The 24596-nt window shown below is 40.8% G+C and overlaps 1 protein-coding gene and 2 pseudogenes across 3 annotated transcripts in view; 2 read left to right on the top strand and 1 right to left on the bottom strand.

The window, feature by feature from the left end:
• The first annotated feature begins 1469 nt into the window (after positions 1-1469).
• The window catches only part of TNFSF10 (TNF superfamily member 10), a 49551-nt gene continuing 26424 nt past the window's right edge, over positions 1470-24596 (top strand). Inside the window, exon 1 of the mRNA XM_084874177.1 lies at positions 1470-1554. The gene's annotated coding sequence lies outside the window, so the exon portion shown is untranslated. The remainder of the gene's footprint in view (positions 1555-24596) is intronic.
• Positions 5546-6015, bottom strand: LOC311618296 (nuclear transport factor 2-like; annotated as a pseudogene). Its single transcript has one exon. The product of its transcript is annotated as a nuclear transport factor 2-like (transcript).
• Positions 20892-21765, top strand: LOC311616436 (nascent polypeptide-associated complex subunit alpha-like; annotated as a pseudogene). Its single transcript has one exon. The product of its transcript is annotated as a nascent polypeptide-associated complex subunit alpha-like (transcript).

Genomic DNA, 24596 nt, shown 5'->3' with positions numbered 1-24596 from the left:
CAGAAGCAATTAGGGGCAATCAGGCAGGCAGGCAGGCGAGCAGTTGAGAGAGCCAGCAGTCCTGGATTGTGAGAGGAGTGTCCAACTAGTCAGACATCCTTTGAGGGGTCCCAGATTGGAGAGAGTGCATGCAGAACTAAGGGACACCCTCCCCCCATGCATGTATTTCATGCACCGGGCCTCAAGTATTTGTATAAGGTATATCTGATAAAGGATTGTTATCCAAAATTTAGAGTTCTTAAAACTCAACATAAGAAAAACAAACAACCTGCTTAGAAAATTGGCAAAAGACCGGAATAGACACCTCACCAAAGAAGACACACAGTAAATAAACATATGAAAAATTGTTACATGTTATTAGGGGATTGCAAATTAAAATAACAGCGAAGTACCACTGCATACCTATTAGAATGATTTAAATCAGCAGTTCTCAACCTATGGGTCGCGACCCCTTGGGTGGTCGAACGACCCTTTCACAGGGGTTGCCCAAGACATCCTGCATATCAGACATTTACATTACGATTCATAACAGTAGCAAAATTACAGTTATGAAGTAGAAATGAAAATAATTTTATGGTTGGGGGCCACTACAACATGAGGAACTGTATTTAAGGGTTGTGGAATTAGGAAGGCCGAGAACCACTGATCTAAATCCAAAACACCGAAAGCACCAAATATTGGGAGGCTGTGGCTAAGGAACAACAGGAACTCTCACTCACTGACAGTGGAAAGGCAAAGGGGTAAAGTATCTGTGGTGGTCAGCTTTGCAGTTTCTTACAAAGGAAACACTCGTATCATAACCGTCATGCTCCTTGGTATAATATGTACCCAAATGAATTAAAAACTTATATCCACCCAGACTCCTGCACATGGATGTTTATAGCAGTTTTATTTCTAATTTTCAAAATCTGGAAGTAACCAAGATGCCCTTCAGTAGGTGAATGGATAAGTAAACTGTGGTGCATTCACACAGTGGATGTTATTCAGCTCTAAAAAGAAATGGGCTATCCAGCCACAGAAGGACATATCGGAAACTTAAATGCATATTACTAAGTGAAAGAAGCCAGTGTGAAAGGGCCACTTCCTGTATGATTCAAATAATACAACACTTTATTAAATCTATGGAAACAATAAAGACAACAGTGGATTAGAGAAGGTGGGGTGGGAGGAATGAATAGGCAGAACAGAGGATTTTTGAGGCAGTGAAACTATTCTGTATGATACTGTTTGCCAAAACCCATAGAGTGGACACAGCAAGAGTGAATCCTGATGTAAACTACAGACTTGGGGTGATAAGGATATAGCAATGCAGTAACAGTTCTAACAAAGCCTCTCTATGGGAGGGGCTATTAGTAGTGGAGGGCATTGTGCATATAGGGAGTGGGAGGGTCTATATGGGAACTCACTATTTTCTGCTCAATTTTGTTGTGAACCTAAAACTGCTTTAATTTTTTTTCTTTTTTAAAGGGCACAGTTTAGCCAGTTGCTGTGCTAGAACCTATGAGGAATCAGCACATCTCAGCCAGGCTGGAGAGTTTCACTGCCTCCTGACAGGTACTGTCTCGCAATCCATAACTTAGCAGGGGTCTTCAAACTACGGCCCGCGGGCCACATGCGGTCCGCAGAGGAGTCTGATCCGGCCCGCCAGGTTTTTTGGGCAGTGAGCGCAGCCGAGGTGTTACAGTAGGAATTAGTAGTTCATATAGTCCGGCCCTCCAGCTCTCTGAGGGACCGTGATCTGGCCCCCACTTTTAAAAGTTTGAGGACCCCTGACTTAGGGTCTGTCTTATGTGAAACCTCATTTGCACACACTAACTTCTAGAGCAGCTAGAATCTTTTGAGTCATTCCGAAACCCATTATAAACCCAGGCTTAATAATAAAAAAAAATGAGAATCTCCTGCCAAAATAACTGAAAAGTGTAAGAATGAGACTAGGTTCAGATATGACTAAACCCAAATACTTAAAAGATGCAGTTAGGCTTGGCTGGTGTGGTCAGTGGTTGAGTATTGACTCATGAACCAGGGGATCACGGTTTGGTCTGGGTTTAAAGTTTAATCCCAAGTAGGGGGTGTACACGAGGCAGACGATCAATGATTCTCTCTCATCATTGAAGTTTCTATCTCTTTCTCCCTCTTCCTTTCTCTCTCTGGAAAAAAAAAAAAGATGCAGTTAGATCTCTACCTACCTACCTACCTACCTACCTACCTACCTACCTACTTCTAGGCTCATCTGAGTAAGCCATAATTAGAAGAAAGAATACTCCTTTCTCAGAAAAATTCAAGCTGCTGTCTCACTTGGTAGATGTAGCCACTAGCCCATAAAACAACGGTTGTCCATATAACATTTGTTTCTAAAAGTTTATTTGTGTCACTGGTGCTCCACATGCTAATTTTGGGTAGTAACCAAACATTTATTTGAATTTTCAGATTTGTGTGAATTTTCATGTGTATTAAAAATAACTAGGGCATCGCCTTAGCTGGTTTGACTCAGTGAATAGGGCCTGCAGAATCGGCCTGCAAACTGAAGGGTCCCAGGTTCAATTCTGGACAAGGCCATATGCCTGGCTTGTGGGCTTGATACCCAGTAGGGGGATGCAGAAGGCAGCCAATCAATGATTCTCTCTCATCATTGATGATGTTTTTATTTCTCTCTGCCTTTTCCTTCCTCTCTGAAATCAATAAAGAAAATAAAATGACTAGGGCACCAACATTTCTTATTTATTCGGATGAGGCTGAAAGAGAAAGAGAGGAAAAATTCCCCTTCACATGACTAGAATGAATTTTAGGTTATGATGCTCAGGCATATATGCCAATGTGTCAAACCTTTGGTCATCTGAATTGCAGAGAAATCTAGTCCCTATTGTATAATGAGGGGAAATGTTTGAGGTAATTTAAGTCCCCCAAGAATTCTGGAAAAGTCCATTTCAGGTAATTTCTCATAAGGCAACTTTTGAAATGAAGTCAAATAATACAAATGGCATTCGGGTTTTGCTTTCCATATTGCATTGATAAATGAATGATTTACTCTTGTGGAATGTGAAACCAACTCAGTCTTATTTTGTAGCAACAAGAGGAGTTTGAATGACTGAGATATCCTGTATAAGCCCTTGAGTGTAGTGTTGAAAATCTTTATCCCACTGAGAAGAAACAGTGTTATCCTATATAATAAAAGGGTAATATGCAAATCGACCAAACAGTGGAATGACCAGTCACTATGATGCACACTGACCACCAGGGGACAGACGCTCAATGCAGGAGCTGCCCCCTGATGGTCAGTGCACTCGCACTGTGGGTGAGGGGAGCACCGCTCAGCCACATGCCAGGCTGATGGCTGGCAAGTGCAGTGGAGGTGGTGGGAGCAGGCCTAAGCCATCAGTAGGACATCTCTTGAGGGTTCCCAGACTGCTAAAAGGTGCAGGCTGGGCTGAGGGACACTGCCCCTCCCCCAAGTGCACAAATGTCATGCACTGGACCTCTAGTTTTAGTATAAAGTAAAATTAATTACATGACTGGCTCATCTATAGCTATGCTTCTGGTCCACCAAAATTATGTAACTATTCTTGATCCTTCTGATTTGTTCTTATGCAGTTCAATTTCCAAGAAAAAGCAAGCTTTCTCCAAAGTTTAATTACTTTTAAAGTTTAGTTCAAATTCTATTCCAGGAAGAATTTTTTTCATTTCCTTTAAATGCTTACTATTTGTTTCTCTGTGGTTTCATTAAGAGAAGTAATCCAACAAAATGAGAAATGAAAGTAACAGCCTATCCCAAAGAAATACAAAGGACTATGAAAAAATACTATGAACAACTCATTTCTAACAAAATGGACAACCTGGATGAAATGGACATATTCTTAGAAAAATACAAGCTCCCAAACTCAACCAGGAAGAATCAAAACACCTGAATAGGCTGATAACTACTGAAGAAATTGAAGTAGTGATCAAAAATCTTCCAGCAAACAAAGCTCTGATCTGGACAGCTTTACAGGGGAGTTCTATCAAACATTCAAAGAAGAACTAAAATCTACCCTCCTCAGACTATTCAAAAAAAAAATTCATGATCTAGGAAGTGCTCCAGACACAAGGCCCATTTAAAAAAATCTTTACCTGAGAATATTTTTTTCATTGATTTTTAGAGATAGTGGAAGGGGGGGGGCAGAAAGGAGAGAGAAAGAAAGAGAGAAAGGAGAGAGAGAAAAAGAGAGAGAAAGAGACATTAACCTGAGTAAGATACATCAATTGGTTGCCTTCAGCACACATCTGTACTGGGACTAGGGAACCTGCAGCCATGGTATATGCCCTTGACCAGGAATAGAACTCCTGACCCTTTGGTCTGAGCGTTAATGCTCTAACCACTGAGCAACTGGCTATAGTTCAAGGGCCATTCTTATATGGCTAAGTAGGGACTGAAAATCTGCATGCACAACAATGACTTTTCTGACACTTTTATTTTTATTCTTTACTAGAGGCCCAGGGCACGAAATTCATGCACTGGGGAGGGTGTCCCTCAGCTCAGCCTGCACCCTTTCCAATCTTGAACTCCCACATCCCATTCTCTGGATTTCCTCCCACATCCTCTCTGTGTCACATCTTGAATGGGCACCCTGTGGCCCAGCCACATGGCCACCCAGATGCCTGATAGAGTCCGTCTCCACAAAGCTGTGAATCTATGGCCAGAGGCACTGTCTGGGTCTCAACAACTCCATGCCTACGATGTTCCTGGGGCCCCACAAGAATGGCTAAGCAGGCCCAGCCGCTCCTCCCCTGAGCTGAGATGTTCCTGGAGCCCCAAAGAAGTGGCTAAGCAGGCCCAGCCACTCCTCTTGGGGGCGGTGATGTTCCACTCCTGCAGGAGTGGCTAGGCAGGCCGTTGCCCTTCCCAGGGCCTGTGATGGACCCGGACCATGGGGGTGGTGGCTGGTGCTGCCCACCCTGTCTCTCAGGGCCCCAATTTGACTGGTACCTTGCCAGTGGTGTCTGGCACTGCCCGCCAGGCCTCCCCCACAGATAGACCTGGACCCCAGGGGTGGGCCATGGCACTGCCTGCCTCGCCTGCATATGCAAATTTACCTGCCAGCTTTGATGGGTTAATTTGCATACTCACTCTGATTGGCTGATGGGTGTGGCTTGGCATAGCAGAGTGATGGCTAATTTGCATGTTTCTCTTTTATTAGTATAGATTGCCCCTTCACTGAGAGCTGGTTTGGGAACTGCAACGAGAAGTATAATTCCCAACCTACTTTCTTTTTCTTTTCTTTTTTTTAAACTGTTAAGAAAATTTTTGTGGTTTTATTTTGTCATGAGGCATCGAAACATCTGAACAAATCAATGTCTGGACGGTGGGGCAGCTGCTTTCTCCTTCACTTCTTTGGGTTACTAGAGCAACTTGTCAGTAGATTTAAAAAAAAAGACAACCTTTTGCATTAAGTCTTTCCAAGGCATGCGCTGGTACAACACAAATGTCTCCTGTCAGAGGTAACTAGTCTAGCGTCCAAACATCATTCACAATACCTACGTGCGCCCGTCCCCACCTCATTCCTGCTCGTTTGTGTGTGATATTTGGAACACCTGGAGGAGTGTGACTAGTATCTGGAAGAGGAGGGAGGAGGAAACAGCATGTGTGCCTGGTTTGGAGGAGGTCAGCTGAAGTTTTGCAGGGCAAGCCTGAACGTGTCATTGGTGCAAACCCAATCATCATTGATGTTCTTCAATAGGAACATCTGGTGGAACCCCATGATGGGGTCTTCATCAGCCTTAAGCTGGCCCACAGCCATGCTGAGGATGCAGCTCTCTGGAGTGGGCTGGTGGTCCTGTGCCATGATGCTGTGCTGGATTTTCTGGAACAGAAGGCTAGATAACTTTTTCACCAATGGCAGCTTCCCCCTGGAATTGCTGACCTTCCCATCATGATGTGTCAATGTAAACTGCGCCTAGTTGGGTTCTATTGTTATCAAATAACTGGTAGTAATGTTGAATGAAGCTGGATCCAATCTGCTCCCAAATTGGCTTGTCTTGCATTCTGGAGCCTTCACTGAGAGCTGGCTATACTGCAACAAGAAGTATAATTCCAACCTACTTTCTTTTTTTTTTTTTTTAAACTGTTAAGAAAATTTTTGTGGTTTTATTGTATCAAGAGGTATTGAAACACTCGTGCCAGCCACTCGTTGAAAGCCGAGTGGCTGGCACGATAGTGGCAACGGTGGCGGCAAACAGCGCGGTCAGTAACCGACTGTCCCTTCCCCCCTACCTTCTCTCACCATTCCCGCTGCACTCTCTCCCAACCTACTTTCAAATCCAGCCCCAACTCTCCTCTCAGATCTCAATTTTCTCTGTGTATACCAAGTGCTCTTCCTCTTCTTCTGCCTCTCTCGTGACTGCAAGCCTTGCTCCTAATCCTCTTTCCTTCATGCTCTAAACATCGCCAGCCCAGGCCTCTCTCCTGGGTTCTAGTCTGAGATCTCTAATTGCCAAAGAGTCATCTTGGCTGGACCTCCTGCAGGTGTCTCTATATATCCAAAACTGAATTTATTATTTCTCCATTTTAAAAAATATATTCATTTTATTGATTTTTCACAGAGAGGAAGTGAGAGGGATAAATAGCTAGAAACATTGATGAGAGAGAATCATCGACCAACTGCCTCCTGCACACCCCCCACCGGGGATGTTCCCGCAACCAAGGTACATGCCCTTGGCCGGAATCGAACTGGGACCCTTCAGTCCGCAGACCAATGCTCTATCCACTGAACCAAACCAGTTTAGGCTATTTCTCCATTTTAATCGGCCTCTTCTGTGCTTGCTTTTCATTGAGTGGCACTTCGGTCACTCATCCTGCCCCAGAAGTGTCCGCAGACTTCCTGTCGCATCTTTGACACCTCTATCTAGAGCTTTCCTGTGTCAAAAGATTTCTGCAAACAGGCTCCCCTAGTTACAAGAAAACCATGTCTCAGAAGCCAGCGTATGGTCAGGTTGTAACTGCACAACCCTAGCAGGTGCCATTCAGATGTTAGACATACCTTTAAGTCTCTGATACCGTGGAACTGTTCCTTAGATTTTTTGTGTTTTATGACATCAACATTTTGAAGAGTACTGACCAGTTATTTTGTAGAATTAAAACCAAGGATCCTAGGACTTTGATTAAATTTATCTTTAAATCCTAGTTCTAAGGAATCCTCTCTACTCTCCCCTCCCCTCTACTCTTTTCTCCTCCCCTCCTCTCTCCTCCCCTCCCTTTCCTTTCTGCCTCTCCCCTCTTCTCTCATCTCTTCTTTTAAGTTCATTCTCCCTCCTCCTGACCTTCTAGCCTTTCCCCCGGAACATCAGCAGCCCCTGAGGCAGCAGAAGACAGTATCCTGAACCTGACTAATGGTCACATGGTCAGGACCTATGGAAGGCTAAAGGTAACATCTTGATTTAGGTTATGTTTCTGTTTCCAGGCCTTCAAGGGAAACAACTCCCTATCTACTGTCCTATGACTAGACAGAGGAGTGTTGGAACAGACCTCAGAACTGTCCTCAGGATCTGAAGAAATGACTCTATCCTCTCCTCATCTCTGACAATCAACTCCCAGAATGACCCGGAAGCCCTAACCGAGAGTCTTATTATTTTCCCCCTATATAATCTGTAGCCTACACACCATTGGGGGGTTTGGGCTTTTGAGCATTAGCTTTCTGGTCTCCTGGACAACACCATTCATGAATAAAATAGCCAATGTTTCTCCAGGCAATTCTTGGTGTCTAGTGTTTGGTTCTATTAGCCCTGAGTGGATGAACTCTTTCTGTTCTGTAACAGAATGTCCCTCAATTTGGGTTTGTCTGATGTTGTCTCACCATTAGATTCAGATTGTTCGCCTTTGGCAGGAAAATCACTAAAGTGTTGCTGTGTTTTCAGTGCATCATGAGGCACAAGATATTGACTTGTTCCTGTACTGATGATGTTATCTTGGCCAGTAGGCTAGAGGGGTGTGGTAGAGATTCATTTCTATATATTTCTTCTTTACATTTCAGCTTACTTCATTAGGGCTTACAAAGGAGACAACTAATAGATATTTGTTATAAACTAAAAGTGGAAAATACTAGAAAATCTTCCAGCAGAGAGTACATATGAGAAAGTATTATATAAACTGGAAAAGTGCCCAAATCAAGATAAAGGATTACTATACATTTTAGCAATGATTCTACTCTGAACATTTCTCAGGAAAAAGTTATTTAATATGTGAAAAGGTGAGCCTCTCAGCTTTTTCATTGGATGTTGTCAGGTAAAACCATCACATGAAAGAAGCATCAACCCAAAGTCAAATGCCCTAGGACAGTGATCAGCAAACCACATGCTACTCTCTGGCCCCTTGAGTGTTCTAATGCCACTTCTTCAAAATAGACTCGCCTAGGCCGAAAACTGACTTCTGCACATGGGCCACGAAGTTTCAATCGCATTGTACGTGCGTGCCCGCACGTGGTATTTTGTGGAAGAGCCATACTCAAGGGGTCAAAGAGCCACATGTGGCTCGCAAGCTGCGGTTTGCTGACCACTGCCCTAGAACTCCTGATGAAGAATAACTTTTATTTTCTTAAAATCTTCTGATTTCAAGTCATTCGCACATACTTTAGATAAATTACTGAGTTTTAATGTATTTTTTTTATGGGGAGGGAGTGGGGAAGGAAGGAGACAGATAAAAGAAGAACTCAGGATTCCTGAATAGTTGGGAAGAACAGATATAAAATACAATGCACTTAGCATAATGCATAATACTTGGCAAAGTAAATGTGAAAAAGACCAATTATTGTGAAAATAGCCTCCATCAGTAGTCCCTGTAGGGGAGGTAGGATACATATTTGTTATTGTCTCTAGTTTAGATTTGGTCATTTTCTCCAAAACCCTATAAATCAAGCCAGATATGGAGTTGGTGCCTACTTTTGGGTTACCACTTTATTGCTCTGTCTTCTACGTTATGGCCATAACCTTGTGTTTTCTGCTTGAAAACAATCATTTTACATTTATATGCATATACAGTTTTTACTTAAATTTTTTATAGATTTCACTCAGATCAAAAGTGATTATGCCAAAGATAACGGCCTGTATTTAGTATCAATTAAGTAATTTTGTTCTTTCTTCCTCGTGTGGAAAACAAAGTTCCCAATAGCATGAAAGATGACCTGAGTGTGACTGCAAAGCAGAGCCACATATCCGTGTTGCAGGCACCAGTAGTAAACATCTCTCCAGTCTGAATTCAGTGGCGTGCTCACCGATCATAATGGCAGAAGCAAAGCAACATTTATTTTATCCACAGCAACCTTCCTTTGACCAGGTTCATTCTGCTGAAAACGTATCATTTTGGAAAATCTGTCGGAGATCAGTGAGTCTTCCTGGGGCATTCAGTTTTCTAGTTGCAGCTTCACATTTATCAAATGGTTTCTCAGTCTCAAATGTTTAACTTAATGAATACACCTTGCCATAATGTGAAGAAAGATGTATTCATTTCCTTCGGTTGGCCATTTTCTTTGGTTAGCTGTTATATAGTCCAGAAACCAAAGGGAATCAGAACATTGCTAAATAGTTAAACAACTAAATTGCCTAATAATTTGAAAAGGGCACAGGTAGTAGGAAAGAATGCTAGTAGAAGGCTCCCAAGGCAATGTCTGTTCTTGGAACTTTTCCTGCTTTAGGGGACCCAGGAGCAAGGTAGCAAATCCATCCAATACTACCCTCCAAACTCTATACTCTCCCTCCTTCCCTCTCTCTCTCTTTCTCATTTCTTTTTCCTGAGGGTTTTTTTTTTTTTTTTTTTATTGTGGAAAAAATTTAACATTAATCTTTTAACTTAAATTTTTTTTTTTTTCATTTTAAAAGCGAAGCCTGGATGCTCACAAATCAAAAATAACCTTTAGAAGAAAACCTCTTAGTTCTTCCTTGATGTGTAAATGCAGATAATACTGTACTTATTTTTCTTTTCTTTAGTGACACAGGACTGCTATTAATTGAATTCTAGATTGAATCATAGTGTCTTGGTTTTCATCACCATGGCTAGTCTGTGGCCAAATTGTAAAATGGGTAATGATTTGTTTCATTTTTTCCCCCTCTCAAAAATGTTTTCCATTTGACCCTATTGATTCTATCTTTTTGGGTTGTGTAATTTTTATTTTTGTTGGAAGTACTGACAAGATCATTCCAGTTCTAGGAAACGAAGAGAGCTCCAGATAAGATAAATAAGATACACACTAGGACATAATCACTTTTGATCTGAGTGAAATCTATAAAAAAATTAAGTAAAAACTGTATATACATATAAATGTAAAATGATGTTTTCAAGCAGAAAACACAAGGTTATGGCCATAATGTAAAAGACAGAGCAATAAAGTGGTAATCCAAATATTATAATTAAACTAGAGACCTGGTGCACAAAATTTGTGCATTTGGGTGGGGGAAGAGGGTACTTCAGCTTGGTCTGTGCCCTCTTGCAGCCCGGGAGCCCTTGGGTGATGTCCAATTGAAAGCTTAGGCCCACTCCTCATGAAGATTGGGCCTTAGCTGGCAGTCAGACATTCTGGAATGGAATCTGGGACCCTTCAGTTTGCAGACTGATGCTCTATCCACTGAGCCAAACCTGCTAGGGCCTGCCTTAAAATTCATGTGGTATTCTTCTTTGTGCATGTCTGTGACTCAATTTCCTCAATATCAGTCATATTGGATTGAGGTCAACTCTAATGACTTTGTGTTAAAGTAATTATCCCTATCTCTAAATAAGGTCATATTCTCAGGTACTGGGAGTGAGGACTCCACCATAAAATATGTGGGGGATACAATTCAATTAATCAATAACCGTATAACATTTTCCCTAACTTCTCACCTCTCCCCAAAGAAAATATTACTGAGAATCCTGTAGTTCAGCTTCCTGTCATAGCTTGTCTCACACCCGTATGCTCATCCCGGGTTCTCCCGCCTGCTGCTGCTGGCATGTGTGTGTGTGTGTGTGTGTGTGTGTGTGTGTATTGTGTGTTGTATGTTGTGGTGTTTTACCCCAAAATGAAGAACAATACTAGTATATGTATTTCTTCTAGTTAAAATTCTGGAGTTCACCCTCAGGCATTATACAAGAGCTGTTGGTGTTTGAAGCAGCAGAATGTCTTCCTAGACTGAGATTTCACTTCAAAGAGGGGTGAGTAAGGAGCAGCAAAAAGGATCCATTATAAACACCTTAAAATTAGACCAGAAAGGAACCGAGGATAAGGGGCAGGCTGCAGCAGGCAGCCAGGGGAGGGAAGGACTTTGTAAGAAGTTCAAAGGCCTGAGGACTATTGTGCTTGGGCAAAAGAGAGGGCAGATTTCTATGTTACAAGTATATGTTCATGCTGACCAATGCCGCTCCAATCAATTTAAAAAACACACACTAAAAGCATGACAACTGCTTATGGGAAAGGGGATGTTAGATTACCACCTCTGGTTTCTGTGGAATTTGAAAAGGGAACCTCAGTTTCCTGAGCTTGTTTTCTAGGGGATCGCTTCTGGGGTGTGAGGTCTGTCCTCACAGCAAAGGAGCCCACAAAGTGGGGAGGAGGCAGGCTGGATGGTTTGAGGCAGTTACCCTGTGATTGCTGGAGTCCAGGAAGTCAGCACTGTGGAGGACCTTCACCTTTTGGGGGATCAGAGAGGTTGGAGAGTATGAGGATGAGTTGTGGACAGCTAATGGCGCCTTTTCGGATGGATCAGGAGACTATTTCTTGCCAGTTCTTTGATCCTAAACTCAGGAATACTGGAATAAGCATTAGCTGCTGTCATTACCATGGGTCATGGAGAGGTGGTAGCAGATGATCAATATCAGACCTGCCCTGGCCTCTGACAATACCTGTCGTGGCTAAGGAGCCCGCCCTACAGAGGGAGCACTCTGAGGGGAAGACTTCCTGTGCTCTGGGGACTCCTAGGTCCAGCTGGCAGGAATGTTCCTCTGCCCTTCTAGGGGACTGGCTCATGTCTGCACCTCTGCCAGATACCACTCAGGGGAAATGTTGTTCACTGCTCCAGAGTCTCTCCTGCTAGAAAATTGCCGTTAATCTTGTTCTTTCAATTCTCATGAACAGAACGAGAAAGACAAGAGCAAAAATGAACAAACTCTATCTCTGATAAAACCATACAACCCAGCCCTGCCCATGGGGGTACATTACCCATGACTATGGTATAAAAGATTATAACATCGATGATGTTGAGTGAATGATAACGAAAGAAAAATGGTAGATGACCGTGTGGAAGAGTTTCTGGGAAAATATGTCTGGTGCTATTTCCATTGGCGAATTAAGATGCTTTTTCCTCCCCAGGTTTCATTCTTATCAATTCTTCTAAAAGTCTCCAGTTGCATAAATGTAAACAGTGTCATGGAGATGGACTACGCAGGGACCACTGAGATAGAGCAAACATTTGAGGAATGTGAGGGCAAAAATGCAGGGAGGGAAAAAGAAAAATTTGGGCAGTTTTGTCTCTTTCATGCTTTAAAAAAAACACAAAGAATATGGGCAGAAAGGTACTGCAGGTAGGAGGACAGTTGGAGCAGACCAGGCTGAGGTGGATGAGTATGGTGGTCAGGAGGTCGCAGTGAGGGTGGAAGGCAGGGGGCGGTCCTGATTCCTGAGCACAGAATTCTCAGCCACCCAGTGTTACTGTAGGTAGCCAGTTATTGGTCAATAGGAAGGGGAATCAGACATTATTGAACTCAATGGCTTAGGGCAGTGGTCCTCAAACTCATTAGTCAACAGAGCCAAATATCAACAGTACAACGATTGAAATCTCTTTTGAGAGCCAAATTTTTTAAACTTAAACTTCTTCTAATGCCACTTCTTCAAAATAGACTCATCCAGGCCATGGTATTTTGTGGAAGAGCCACACTCAAGGGGCCAAAGTACCACATGTGGCTTGCAATCAACAGTTTGCCAACCACGAGCCTAGGGAACATGAGCCTCTTTGCTTAGGTAAAAGGAAAAAGGGTTCTGCTGGCAAGAAAATTACACAGTCATCTGCCCGTCCCCTGCAACCTAAGGCACTTATTTCTTGTCTTTGTTGGTTTTCCAAATAGTATGGTCATTATATATAACTTTTGCAATCATAAAAATACACTAAATACTATACACATGCATACATACACATGCACACACACACAGTGAAAAATAGATGGGAATATATTCCTACACTACTTAGCTCTGCAGAGAAGACCCTTTGCTTCCCCTCACAGCTTTTCACAACTCTTGACATGGGACCATTTTTGTTCGCAAGTGGACAGATCATCATGGATGTCAAACAGATTGTTATTGTCTACCCTTAAATCAAGTTTGGTTTCTAGGGGTGTCGAACTCAATCAGAGAAGGGGCCAAAATCTAAAATCCAGCCTAAATCGCGGGCTGAATGGTTTACTGAACAGTCATAAACTGACAATGTCATAAACTGACAGCGGAGTGCAGTGATGACAGCATGGTGCGGGCCACATTGCAAGGCCTGGCGGGCTGGATTTGGCCCGCGGGCCTTGTGTTTGACACATGTGGTTTAGACAGTTAATTCAGAGAGAGAAGATGTGCCTCTTCCCAAACAGGCTGAAGTAACATTAATGGAGGAAAAGCTTTCACAAGGGTAGCCTCCTTTCTTGGGTAACCTTCTCAGTAGTTTGGGGGAGGGCATGGAGCCAGCCCACAAAGGGGTTCATGGGCAGGGCAGTGGGAGCTGAAGAAAGAAGAGTTTAGTGTCACTGCAGACCTGCTCTAGTTGACAAAAGAGTAATAGAAAAACAAGAAGATAAGAACATAAATCAGTGGATCTCTATCATGTGGGATAGGAGTGGGGAGTCAGAGAGTTTTTGCTATCTCTGTGTTCAGATGCGGTTGTTTATTTGAACCAGACTATTAGGCAATGAGTACTCTGATATGTTATCCTGAACTCTTTGCTTTCTCCAATGTACCTTTTTCTTCTGCAATTTATTTGGTATTTTGAAACGTGAAATGGCTAACTAAAGTTGTAGAGTAATAGTGTTGAAAATGCTGCAAAGAATCAATGGAAAAGCATCATTGAGAATATTAAAATGCAAATTTTGAGGGGCTTAAAAGCTCCTAAAAAAGTGTTCAAAGTGACATAGGTAGAGGTCAACAGTTAATTTGGAATTGCTTTAGAGTTCAAAAGATAATAGGAGGACACTGTGAAATGTTTTATGACAATAAATGTGGAAATTTAGATGGAAGAGATGACTTTTGAAAATAAAGGACATACCAAACTAACTCAAAGTCTAAAAATCATCTACTCAAATTGGTAATTACAAGCAGTTGGTGACTTTGGCAAGAATGGTTTCAATGCAACACTGGATGTTTGGAGAATAAGCAGAGTCAGTAAGAATAGACAATTCTTTTGAGGAGTTTTGTTGTAAAGGAGGCAGATCTAAATCTGCCACCCATATGATCTTACACACACACATTGCTTCACCAGCTGATTGAAGTTAATTTCACTAACCTGTTCATGCCTGGATTTCTTCCTCGATTATTTTCATGCTATTCCTGTCTGGATAGGTCACAACACCTCCAGATTTTTATATAACATCACATTGGATTATGAATATCTCTTGAAGGCTTTGCCTATCTTACAGGCAAGTTACTAAGTTACTAAAATTATGCTAATGTTCCATTTCTCTATTTTAAATGTCTGATTGGATTTTTTAAATTCTCACTTTCCCACTCTTAGGTTTTTATTATTGTACTAGAGGCCCAGTGCATGAAATTCATGCATAGGGGGAGGGTTTCTCACCCCGGCCTGCACTGTCTCCAATCTGGAACCCCTCAGGGGATGTCCGACTGCCTCTCCCAATCCAGGATGCTGGCTCCTAACCACTCACATGACTACCTGCCTGATTGGCCCTAACCCCTCTGCTGCTTGCCTGCCTGATCACCCCTAACCACCTCTGCCTGCCTGCCTCATTGCCCCTAACTATTAGTTTGTAGGCAGAGGCTATCTCTGGAGGCTTTGAGTCTTAGGCCTGGAACAATTAGTCAGAAACAGCCTTTAACACTGCCCTGCACTAGAGATTGAGAGGTATAGAGGATCTACCTAATAAACCATAGTTACAAATCCAAACAGACTACCAAAATGAGGAAACAAAGAAATAACCCCCAAATAAAAGAATTAGTAAATTCCCCCCAAAAAAGAGATAAGTGAAGCAGAGATAAGAACTTTATCTGAAACAGAGTTTTGAGTAATGATGTTAAAAATCCTTAACAGTATGAAAAAAGATATAGTAACTATGAAAAAAGAACAGTATGAGATAAAGAATGACATAAGACAAATGAAGAATACATTGGAAGGAATACACAGCAGATTAGGGAAAGATGAGGATCAAATCAGTGAATTAGAAGATATCACTCAATCAGAGAACCAAAAAGAAAAGACAATTAAAAAACAGGAGGACAGCTAAAGGGTGCTGTGGGACAATGTGAAATGTAACAACATTAGAATAGTAGGTGTGTCAGAAGAGGCAGAAAGGGAGAAAGGAATAGAGAAGGTGTTTGAAGAAATAATGGAAGAAAACTTCCCTAACTTGGTAAAGGAAAAAGTCACACAAGTTCAGGAGGCACAGAGGATCCTAAACAAGACAAAATGAACCCGAACAGACCCATGCCCAGACACATCATAATTAAAATGCCTAAAATTAAAGACAATGAGAGAGTCTTAAAGGCAGCAGTTGAAAAGAAAACTGTTACCTACAAAGGAGATCCCATAAGGCTAATATCTGATTTCTCATCAGAAACTCTATAGGCCAGAAGGGAATGACATGCAATACTCAAGGTAATGGAAAGCGAGGATCTGAGACCAAGATTATTATATCCAGCAAGGCTATAACTCAAAATAGATAGTCAAATAAAGAGCTTCCCAGACAAAAAAAAAAAAAAAAAGAAAAAAAGAAAAAAAAAAAAGGCTAAAGGAGTTCATCACCACCAAAGTCAGCATTACAAGAAATGCTAAAAGGATTGCTGAGAAGAAGAAACAGAGAGAAACCTAGCCATACAGAATTAAAATGGCTATAAATAAGTTCATCTCAATAATAATAACTGATATAAATGGATTAAATGCTCTAATCAAAAGGTGTAGGGTAGATGAATGAATACAAAAACATGACCCAACTCTATGCTGTCTAAGAGACCCACCTCAAAACAAAAGACACACACAGGATGAAAGTGAAGGGATGGAAAAAAATTTTCATGCAAATGGAAAGGAGAAAAAAAAAAAAGCTGAAGTAGCAATACTTATATCTGACAAAATAGACTTTAAATGTATCATGCTAAGCAAAATAAGCAAGTTGGAGAAAGATAAATATCATATGATCTCACTCATTTGTGAAATACAATGAACAACATGAACTGATGAATAAAAATAGAGCCAGAAGGAAAAAATATTCTCTAATGTAATAAAAGTAATCTTACTCTAAATGATCAGGCTCAGCGGATAGAGCATTCGCCTGCGGACTGAAATGTCCTAGGTTCCATTCTGGTCAAGGGCATGTACCTTGGTTGCCTGCACATTCCCAGTAGCAGGTGTGCCAGAGGCAACTGATCAATGTTTCTCATAGATGTTTCTAACTCTCTGTCCCTCTCCCTTCCTCTCTGTAAAAATCAATAAAATATATATATATTTTTAAAAGAAGTAATCCTGCTATTTGCAGATTTTTAATATTTCCTACAACTTTTGTGATATCATACTATGTTAGTACAGTTTTGGTAATATTATTATACTTAAAATCCTTTTATTCTTGAAATATTAATGTTTATTTTGAAATAAAAATGTAAAATCAGGCCGAAACCGGTTTGGCTCAGTGGATAGAGCGTCGGTCTGTGGACTGAAGGGTCCCAGGTTCGATTCCGGTTAAGGTCATGTACATTGGTTGTGGGCACATCCCCGGTAGGGGGTGTGCAAGATGCAGCTGGTCGATGTTTCTCTCTCATCGACGTTTCTAGCTCTCTATCTCTCTCCCTTCCTCCTCTTTGTAAAATATCAATAAAATATATTAAAAAAAGAAGAAATAAAAATGTAAAATCAATAAAAAAATTGTTTTAAGAAAAGAAGGAAAGGTGAAGAGAAAAGAAAAAAAGTTTAGGTGTAGAATTTGGGTTAGTGTTAGAATTAGGGTTTTACATCTGTAAAAAGGTTCTTTTCACCAATTAAAACTGATATAGTTGAGTCATTTTTTCTCCCCCCAGTTTTCAAATTTTTCCAGAGTGTGCTTTATGGGGAAACAAGTTTATCAAGTTACTTCAGCACTCCAAAAGGAAAAAAAACAAAACAAAACAAAACAAAAACAAACAAAAAAACACACAAAAAAACATGGTAAAAGATTTTTTTAAATGTCTTGAGAACCCTGCATGACTTACTGTGCAAAGAAAGCCATGAAAGACTGAGGTAGCAGTGCCTAGTACCGTGTTTCCCCGAAAATAAAGACATCCTCCGAAAATAAGACCTAACGCAACTTTGGGAGAAAAAATTAATATAAGACACTGTCTTATTTTCGGGGAAACAGGGTAGTTAAATTCCCCTGACAGATCTGTGCTCAAATCCTAGCTTAGCCAGTACTCACTAGTTACATCATGACTTAACTTTTCTAATCCTAAATTTCTTATATGTGTGTAAAATTGATTATCCCATATCTCATAAGTACAATGCAAGGGTTAAAAAGCACTGAGCACAGTACCAGGCATGTGGCAATCTGCAATAACCCGTAACAAGTAAATACATAGAAATAAGTGCCTTAGGTTGCAGGGGACGGGCAGATGACTGTAATTTTCTTGCAACAGATCCCTTTTTCCTTTTACCCATGATCCAGGGAAAAACCATGAGTTGCATTTTACAAAATGCTGACGTGAAATGGAACCACGTTTACTCATTGCCAAGTGGAGAATATTAAGTAAGAATTTGAACTGGTTAAAACATTAAACAAGAAAATCTCTATGATCCTGGCGGGGTAGCTCAGTTGGTTAGGACATTGTCCCCAAACACCAAGGTTGTGGATTTCATCCCTGGTCAGGGCATGCACACGCAAGAATCAACCAATGAATGCCTAAATAAGTGGAACAATAAATAGATGTCTCTCTTTCTCCCCTTTCCTCTCTCTCTCTCCCCCCTCTTTCCCTCTCTCTCAAATCAATAATAATAATAATAATAATAATAATACACATAACCTCAGGCAAATATCCCTAATGACAATCCAGAAGTCTCTGCCTTAAAAAGAAATGCAGTCATTATTTTAATACTAAAAAGTTAGCATCTTTGCTCATATTTTCCAAACCAACATCAGTTTCTACCATGGCTACACGATATTCTGGCCAAAATATTCTTGACATTTTTAATATTTACTTAATAACGTGCTGACTTTAACAACTGCTATCTTGCTGCATCTCAGGACTGGGTGACACTACTTTTACAGCATCCCTGCACTCATGAGAAGATCCCAGAGGGCACATGGGGACTAGAGAAGAGGGTCTCTGCCCGAGTCAGCCTCAGGGGGAGCAGTAGCCAGAGACAAAAAACAGCCAGGCCAAGGAGAATGTGCTTTGTTTTCTAGGGACAACAGGCTTCAGACAGAATATTTTTACAGAATTAAGACAATAATACATCCAAAAGAACAATAGGGGTTTCTCAGAAAAGGAGACTCGATAGATATTGTATTAATTTGTTAGAGCAGCCATACAGAACCACACACTAGGGGGCTTACACAACAGAAATGGATTTCCTCACGGTTTTAGATGCTAGAAGTCCCACATCAAAGTGTTTGCAGGTTCGGTTTCCCCTGAGGCCTTTCTCCTTGGCTTGGAGATGTGTCCTCGCAAGGCGTTTTCTCTCTGTGTACCCAGACCTGGTGCCCTTTCTTTTCTTATACAGACATCAGCCCAACTGCAGTAGAGCCTTGTCCTTACAACCTCATTTAACATCAATGGACTCATGAAAGGTCTCTCTCCAAAAATAGACCCATTCTAAGGTACTGGAAGTTGGGTTTCAATATATGATTTTTTAAAAATTTAATAAATCTTTATTGTTTGGGTTATTACAATTGTTCCTCCTCTTTCCCCCCATAGCTCCCCTCCACCCGGTTCCCACCCCACCCTCTGCCTTTACTTCCCCCCCACTGTCTTCATCCATAGGTGTAAGATTTTTGTCCAGTCTCTTCCAATACCCCCCACACCCTTTTCCCCCTGAGAATTATCAATCTACTCCCATTCTATGCCCCTGATTCTATTCTATTATATTCACCAGTTTATTCTGTTCCTCGGATTTTTAATTCACTTGATTTTTAGATTCACTTGTTGATAGACATGGAGGAAGAGCTAACTCGAAGCCTGGAAATCAGGTTTTACCCTTCGAGCTGGATAATCTTACAAAAGTTATCTCATCTACTTAGGGCAAGACAGATTTACCCTCAGCATTCACTTGAGGACACAGTTTTTTTCTTTTTTTCTTTCTTTCTTTCTTTTTTTTTTTTTTTTTTAATATATTTTATTGATTTTTTACAGAGAGGAAGGGAGAGAGAGAGTTAGAAACATTGATGAGAGAGAATCACCGATCAGCTGCCTCTTGCACACCCCCTACTGGGGATATGCCCGCAACCAAGGTACATGCCCTTGACTGGAATCGAACCCGGGACCTTTCAGTCCCCAAGCCGACACTCTATCCATTGAGCCAAACCGGCCTCGGCCACAGTTTTATTCTTGAAATCTTTCTTACTGAGAAGGTGTGGAAGATCATTGGGCCTCACTGTTCTCATGTAATTCTTGGTCACCATATCTCACATCCCATGGCAGACTAAGTAGTGAAGGGTACAGGGAAGAGTCCAGGCTTATGACCTAAAAAAAGATAAGTTAATAGAAACATGGAACTTTTACAACAGAAATTCTCTGATTTCAGCAGAGGAAAAAAGAAACACAAAAGATTTATTTATTTATTTATTTATTTACTTATTTAAATTGGCACAGACTATGTGGGTTTTTATCCCTACCATTCCTACTGAAATGGCTCTTTAAAAGAGAGTGTTTCTCCCAAGTTATTTGTCTTGGATGAACCATCTTGCAGATTATCTGTGTTTTGACGCCCTTCACGTGAGCAGATAGATGGAAAGCACTAATGTTTAGATCTAAAAGGAAGTTTTATATCATATTCATGACTTGAAATAGGAAAGAATTTTCTCAGCAAGACATAAAAAGCACAAACAAAAGGAGTAGATTAATAAAGCTGACTCTATTAAAAACACATCATTAAGAGAGGGCAAAAAAAATCACAAACATACAACATATGTAAATAACAAAGAACACATTAGAATATATGAATATTTTTCTTGAATCAATGAGAATAAAGCAATCCAATAGAAAAAGAACATTAAAAAAATTTGACATTAGCATACAGAAGATGGAACCCTAAGTGAACAATAACATATCAAGAGAGAAGAAAATGCAAATTAAAACCATAGTAGTTTCCCATTGTGCACTGTGCAAGTGGTAAAAACCCCTACAATACCACATGTTGGTGAGTAAATAGTGTGATGGGAGCTGTTTTACTGCAAGTGGGATTATCAGTGGGTGTTAGCGTTTGGAAACTTCCCCTATAAAGTGAAATGAATGTACCCTACAACTCATGCAAATGGGCATGTGCCTTAGGGGCCATAAGAATGGTCATGGCAGCATAATCCTGCAAAAAATTAGAAACCACCCAAAAGTCTTTTAACAATTGAGTGGATACATTGTAGAATAATTGTACAATGGAATATTAAAAAGCAATGAACATTTTAGCAAACTATAGTTTCTTAGATCAACATGAATGAATCTTAAAAATAATAAGGCTGAGTGAAAGGAGAAAGTCACAAAAGAATATTTACCGAATGATTCCATGTACATAGAATTCGGGTAGTAAAACTATTTTTTAAAAAGCAAAAATATAGGCCTCCTCCTGCAACAGGCATGGGTCACGCTGCCGCTCGCTCTCTTTCTGCCGCCGTCTTGGTTCCGCGTTCCCCGCACAAAATGCCTGGTGAAGCCGCAGAAACCGTCCCTGCTACAGAGCAAGAGTTGCCACAGCCCCAGGCTGAGACAGGATGTGGAACAGAATCTGACAGTGATGAATCAGTACCAGAGCTCGAAGAACAAGATTCCACACAGGCAACCACACAACAAGCCCAGCTGCTGCGGCTGAAATTGATGAAGAACAGTCAGTAAAGCAAAACGGAGCCGGAGTGAAAAGAAGGCACGGAAGGCTATGTCCAAACTGGTCTTCGGCAGGTTACAGGGGTTACTAGGGTCACTATACGGAACTCTAAGGATATCCTCTTTGTCATCACAAAACCAGATGTCTACAAGAGACCTACATAGTTTTTGGGGAAGCCAAGATTGAGGATTTATCTCAGCAAGCACAGCTAGCAGCTGCTGAGAAATTCAAAGTTCAAGGTGAAGCTGCCTCAAACATTCAAGAAAACACACAGACTCCAACTGTACAAGAGGAGAGTGAAGAGGAAGAGGTTGATGAAACGGGTGTGGAAGTGAAGGACATAGAATTGGTCATGTCACAAGCAAATGCAGTCCGAGAGCAAAAGCAGTCCGAGCTCTGAAGAACAACAGTAATGATATTGTCAATGCTACTATGGAATTAACAATGTAACCGTCTAAAAAGGAAGATACTTTTTGTGTGTGTTTCAAAAGAGTTACTACAGCTTGGTTTGAAATTTGTACTGTTTCTATCAATAAAGTTATGGCTTCTTGTGGGATGAAAAAAAAAAAAAAGCAAAAATATAAATATTATAAAAGTCAAGATAGCTATGATAGCGCACAGGGAGTGTCCAAGTTACTGGAAGAGATGGTAGACCTTGTTCTGGATCAAAGTCTTATGGTAATTACGGTTCTTTTTGATAACTTGGTTTATAATTTTATGGCTTCTAGTTTTATGATGATTGCTTATGTTTTGCACATATATAGTATGTCTATCTGTATATTTTACATCACAAAAATCATTTTAAAAGGAAAAAAGGCAAGCAACTCTATATAGTGGAGAGGGGGCTAGACTCGAAGCCAAGATACTACTATAAATTCAAATGTAAAACAAAAAAGGTTTTTTGTAAACTTTCAGCCACTCCATTTTTTAAGAGTCAAAAGGGTATTTAGAGCAAGGGGAAGTGAAGGAGCAGATAGTGTTTTAAAGTTCTTTGGATAACGTCACTGAATACTTTAGAAGTCTGGGAATGCTCTAACGCCATTACATTGTCTAGGCATCCAGCACCTTCTAAATATCAGATCCTTCACCACATTGTTTCTTGTAATCATAACACATCTATGAAGTCTGAATCATTATACCTGTCTCACTGGGAAGAAACCTAAAGTTCAGAGAAGTTAAATGCCCTGCCCAAGTTGATAATAGCAAAAGATGGTATACTAGAGTTTCTTAAACTTTACTGTGCACATGAATCTTCTGAGATCTTATTAAAATGCAGATGCTGATATATGAGGTCTGGGAGACTGAGAAACTGCACTTATAATAGGTGTGAGGTTACTGATCCACAGACCCACTCCGAGGCTCACGGCTTCTGGAGCCACACTGCCCAGAACCCCAATGCCATCATTTCATAATTCTGTGTCATGGGACAATGACATTTTTTTTTCAGCTGTAAAATGGGAGTGATAAGATTTAGCTCATAGGGTTGTCATGATGTTTGAAGTTACAATGATCTATGCAGGGTTTAGCAAGGGCCTGGCACTTAGTAAGCATTTAATAATATTAATTCTTTTTAGTTAATAATGAGAAGTTTACTTATACTAACAGGAGCTATAATAATAAATTATACCAGAGAGCCTTCAGCACAAACATTAGAAAAATTTGAGGAACTCTGACATTCTGACTCCTTATATGCAACTCGCGTGTCCTGCCAGGTCTTGTCATCTCATGTTTCTTAATATGCATAAATAATCATCTCCCTATGATCTCCTATGTGGGAGGAGACCTACTTTTCTGGGAAAACATCTAAGGCTGGGAATCCATCCAAGTGCTTAAATTCCAAATTGACACATACAGTTTTGTTTTGTTTTGTTTTGTGTGTGTGTGTGTGTGTGTGTGTGTGTGTGTTTAATATTTTATTGATTTTTTACAGAGAGGAAGGGAGAGGGATAGAGAGCTAGAAACATCGATGAGAGCAAAACATCGACCAGCTGCCTCTTGCACATCCCCTACCAGGGATGTGCCCACAATCAATGTACATGCCTTTGACTGGAGTTGAACCTGGGACCTTTCAGTCCGCAGACCAACGCTCTACCACTGAGCCAAACCGCTCGACACATACGTTTTTTAATAGAACCATTCTGAAGTTAAAATGTCACTTTACATGAAATCATCCTACATAATAAAAAGCTACAAATTGTCCCCTCGATCAGGAGTTTGACAGGGAGTTCGACCAGGAGACAAATTCATGCTCTGAGCCTCTAGTTAACTATAAGTTTTCTGGGAGAAATGAAAATGGAAAATTTTATTTATTTATTTATTTAAATCCTCACCCAAGAATTTTTTAAAAAATAGTGAGAGAGGGAGAGGGAGAGGGAGAGAGAGAGGGTAAGGTAGAGGTAGAGGGAGAGAGGGAGAGACAGAGAGAGAGAAAGAGAGAGAGAGAGAGAGAAACATTGATGTGAGAAACATCCATCAGTTGCCTCCTATACTCCCAGGATTGAACCTGCAATCTGGGTATGTGCCCTGATGGGAATCAAACCTGAGACTCTTCGGTGCACTAGCAGTGTTTCCCAAACTTTTGATATATGTGTACCCCTTCTATAATTTTTGTAATGCTGAGTACCCCTCGTACTCATGAGAACGTAGAATTAGGCCCAGCTAAGCACGGTGCAGTGCATATCCCTACCAAACTCCGGTGCAACGTGTACCCCCACCAAACTCTTCCCGTACCCCTGGGGATATCCGTACCACACTTTGGGAAACACTGCACTAGAGGATCCTCCAACCAACTGAACCACATAGGCCAGCGCTGGAAAACATATCAACAATTTCTTCTCTTCCTAACCCTTTCTCAATATTGCTGTCTCCCTCTAGTAACCAAGGTTAAAGCTATGGTGTGGTCTTTGTTCATTCCTTTCCTTTACTTTCTTCCTTTTTTCATTTAGTCAACCTAGGGGATTATATTCAGTAAATTTAGGAAGGATCTTACCACCACAAATAACCCTTGTCTTCAGTCAGTAGAGAAACAAGCTGATTAGCTTTATTGTAAATACATCTTCCAGTGAAAACAAATGTGTGTCCCCATTGCTTGTTTAATAAGAATTGTTTTTGTGTCATAAAACAGGTAGTATTTTAAAAAAATCATTTTTATTTTTTTAAGTTTTTTTTTTTTGTAATGTATTTTTATTGATTTCAGAGAAGAAGGGAGAGGGAGAGAGAGATAGAAACATCAATGATGAGAGGGAATCATTGATTGGCTGCTTCCTGCATGCCCCATCAAGCCTGCAACCTGGGCATGTGTCCTTGGCCAGAATCAAACGCGGGACCCTTTAGAATCTAAGTTTAGATTGACGCTCTATCCACTGAGCCAAACCAGCTAGGGCAAACAGGTAGTCTTATGACATCCAATT

Source organism: Pipistrellus hanaki (genome assembly GCF_964339955.1).
Source record: "Pipistrellus hanaki genome assembly, chromosome: 2".
NCBI lineage: Eukaryota > Metazoa > Chordata > Mammalia > Chiroptera > Vespertilionidae > Pipistrellus > Pipistrellus hanaki.
This window is presented reverse-complemented; position numbering and strand designations above follow the sequence as displayed.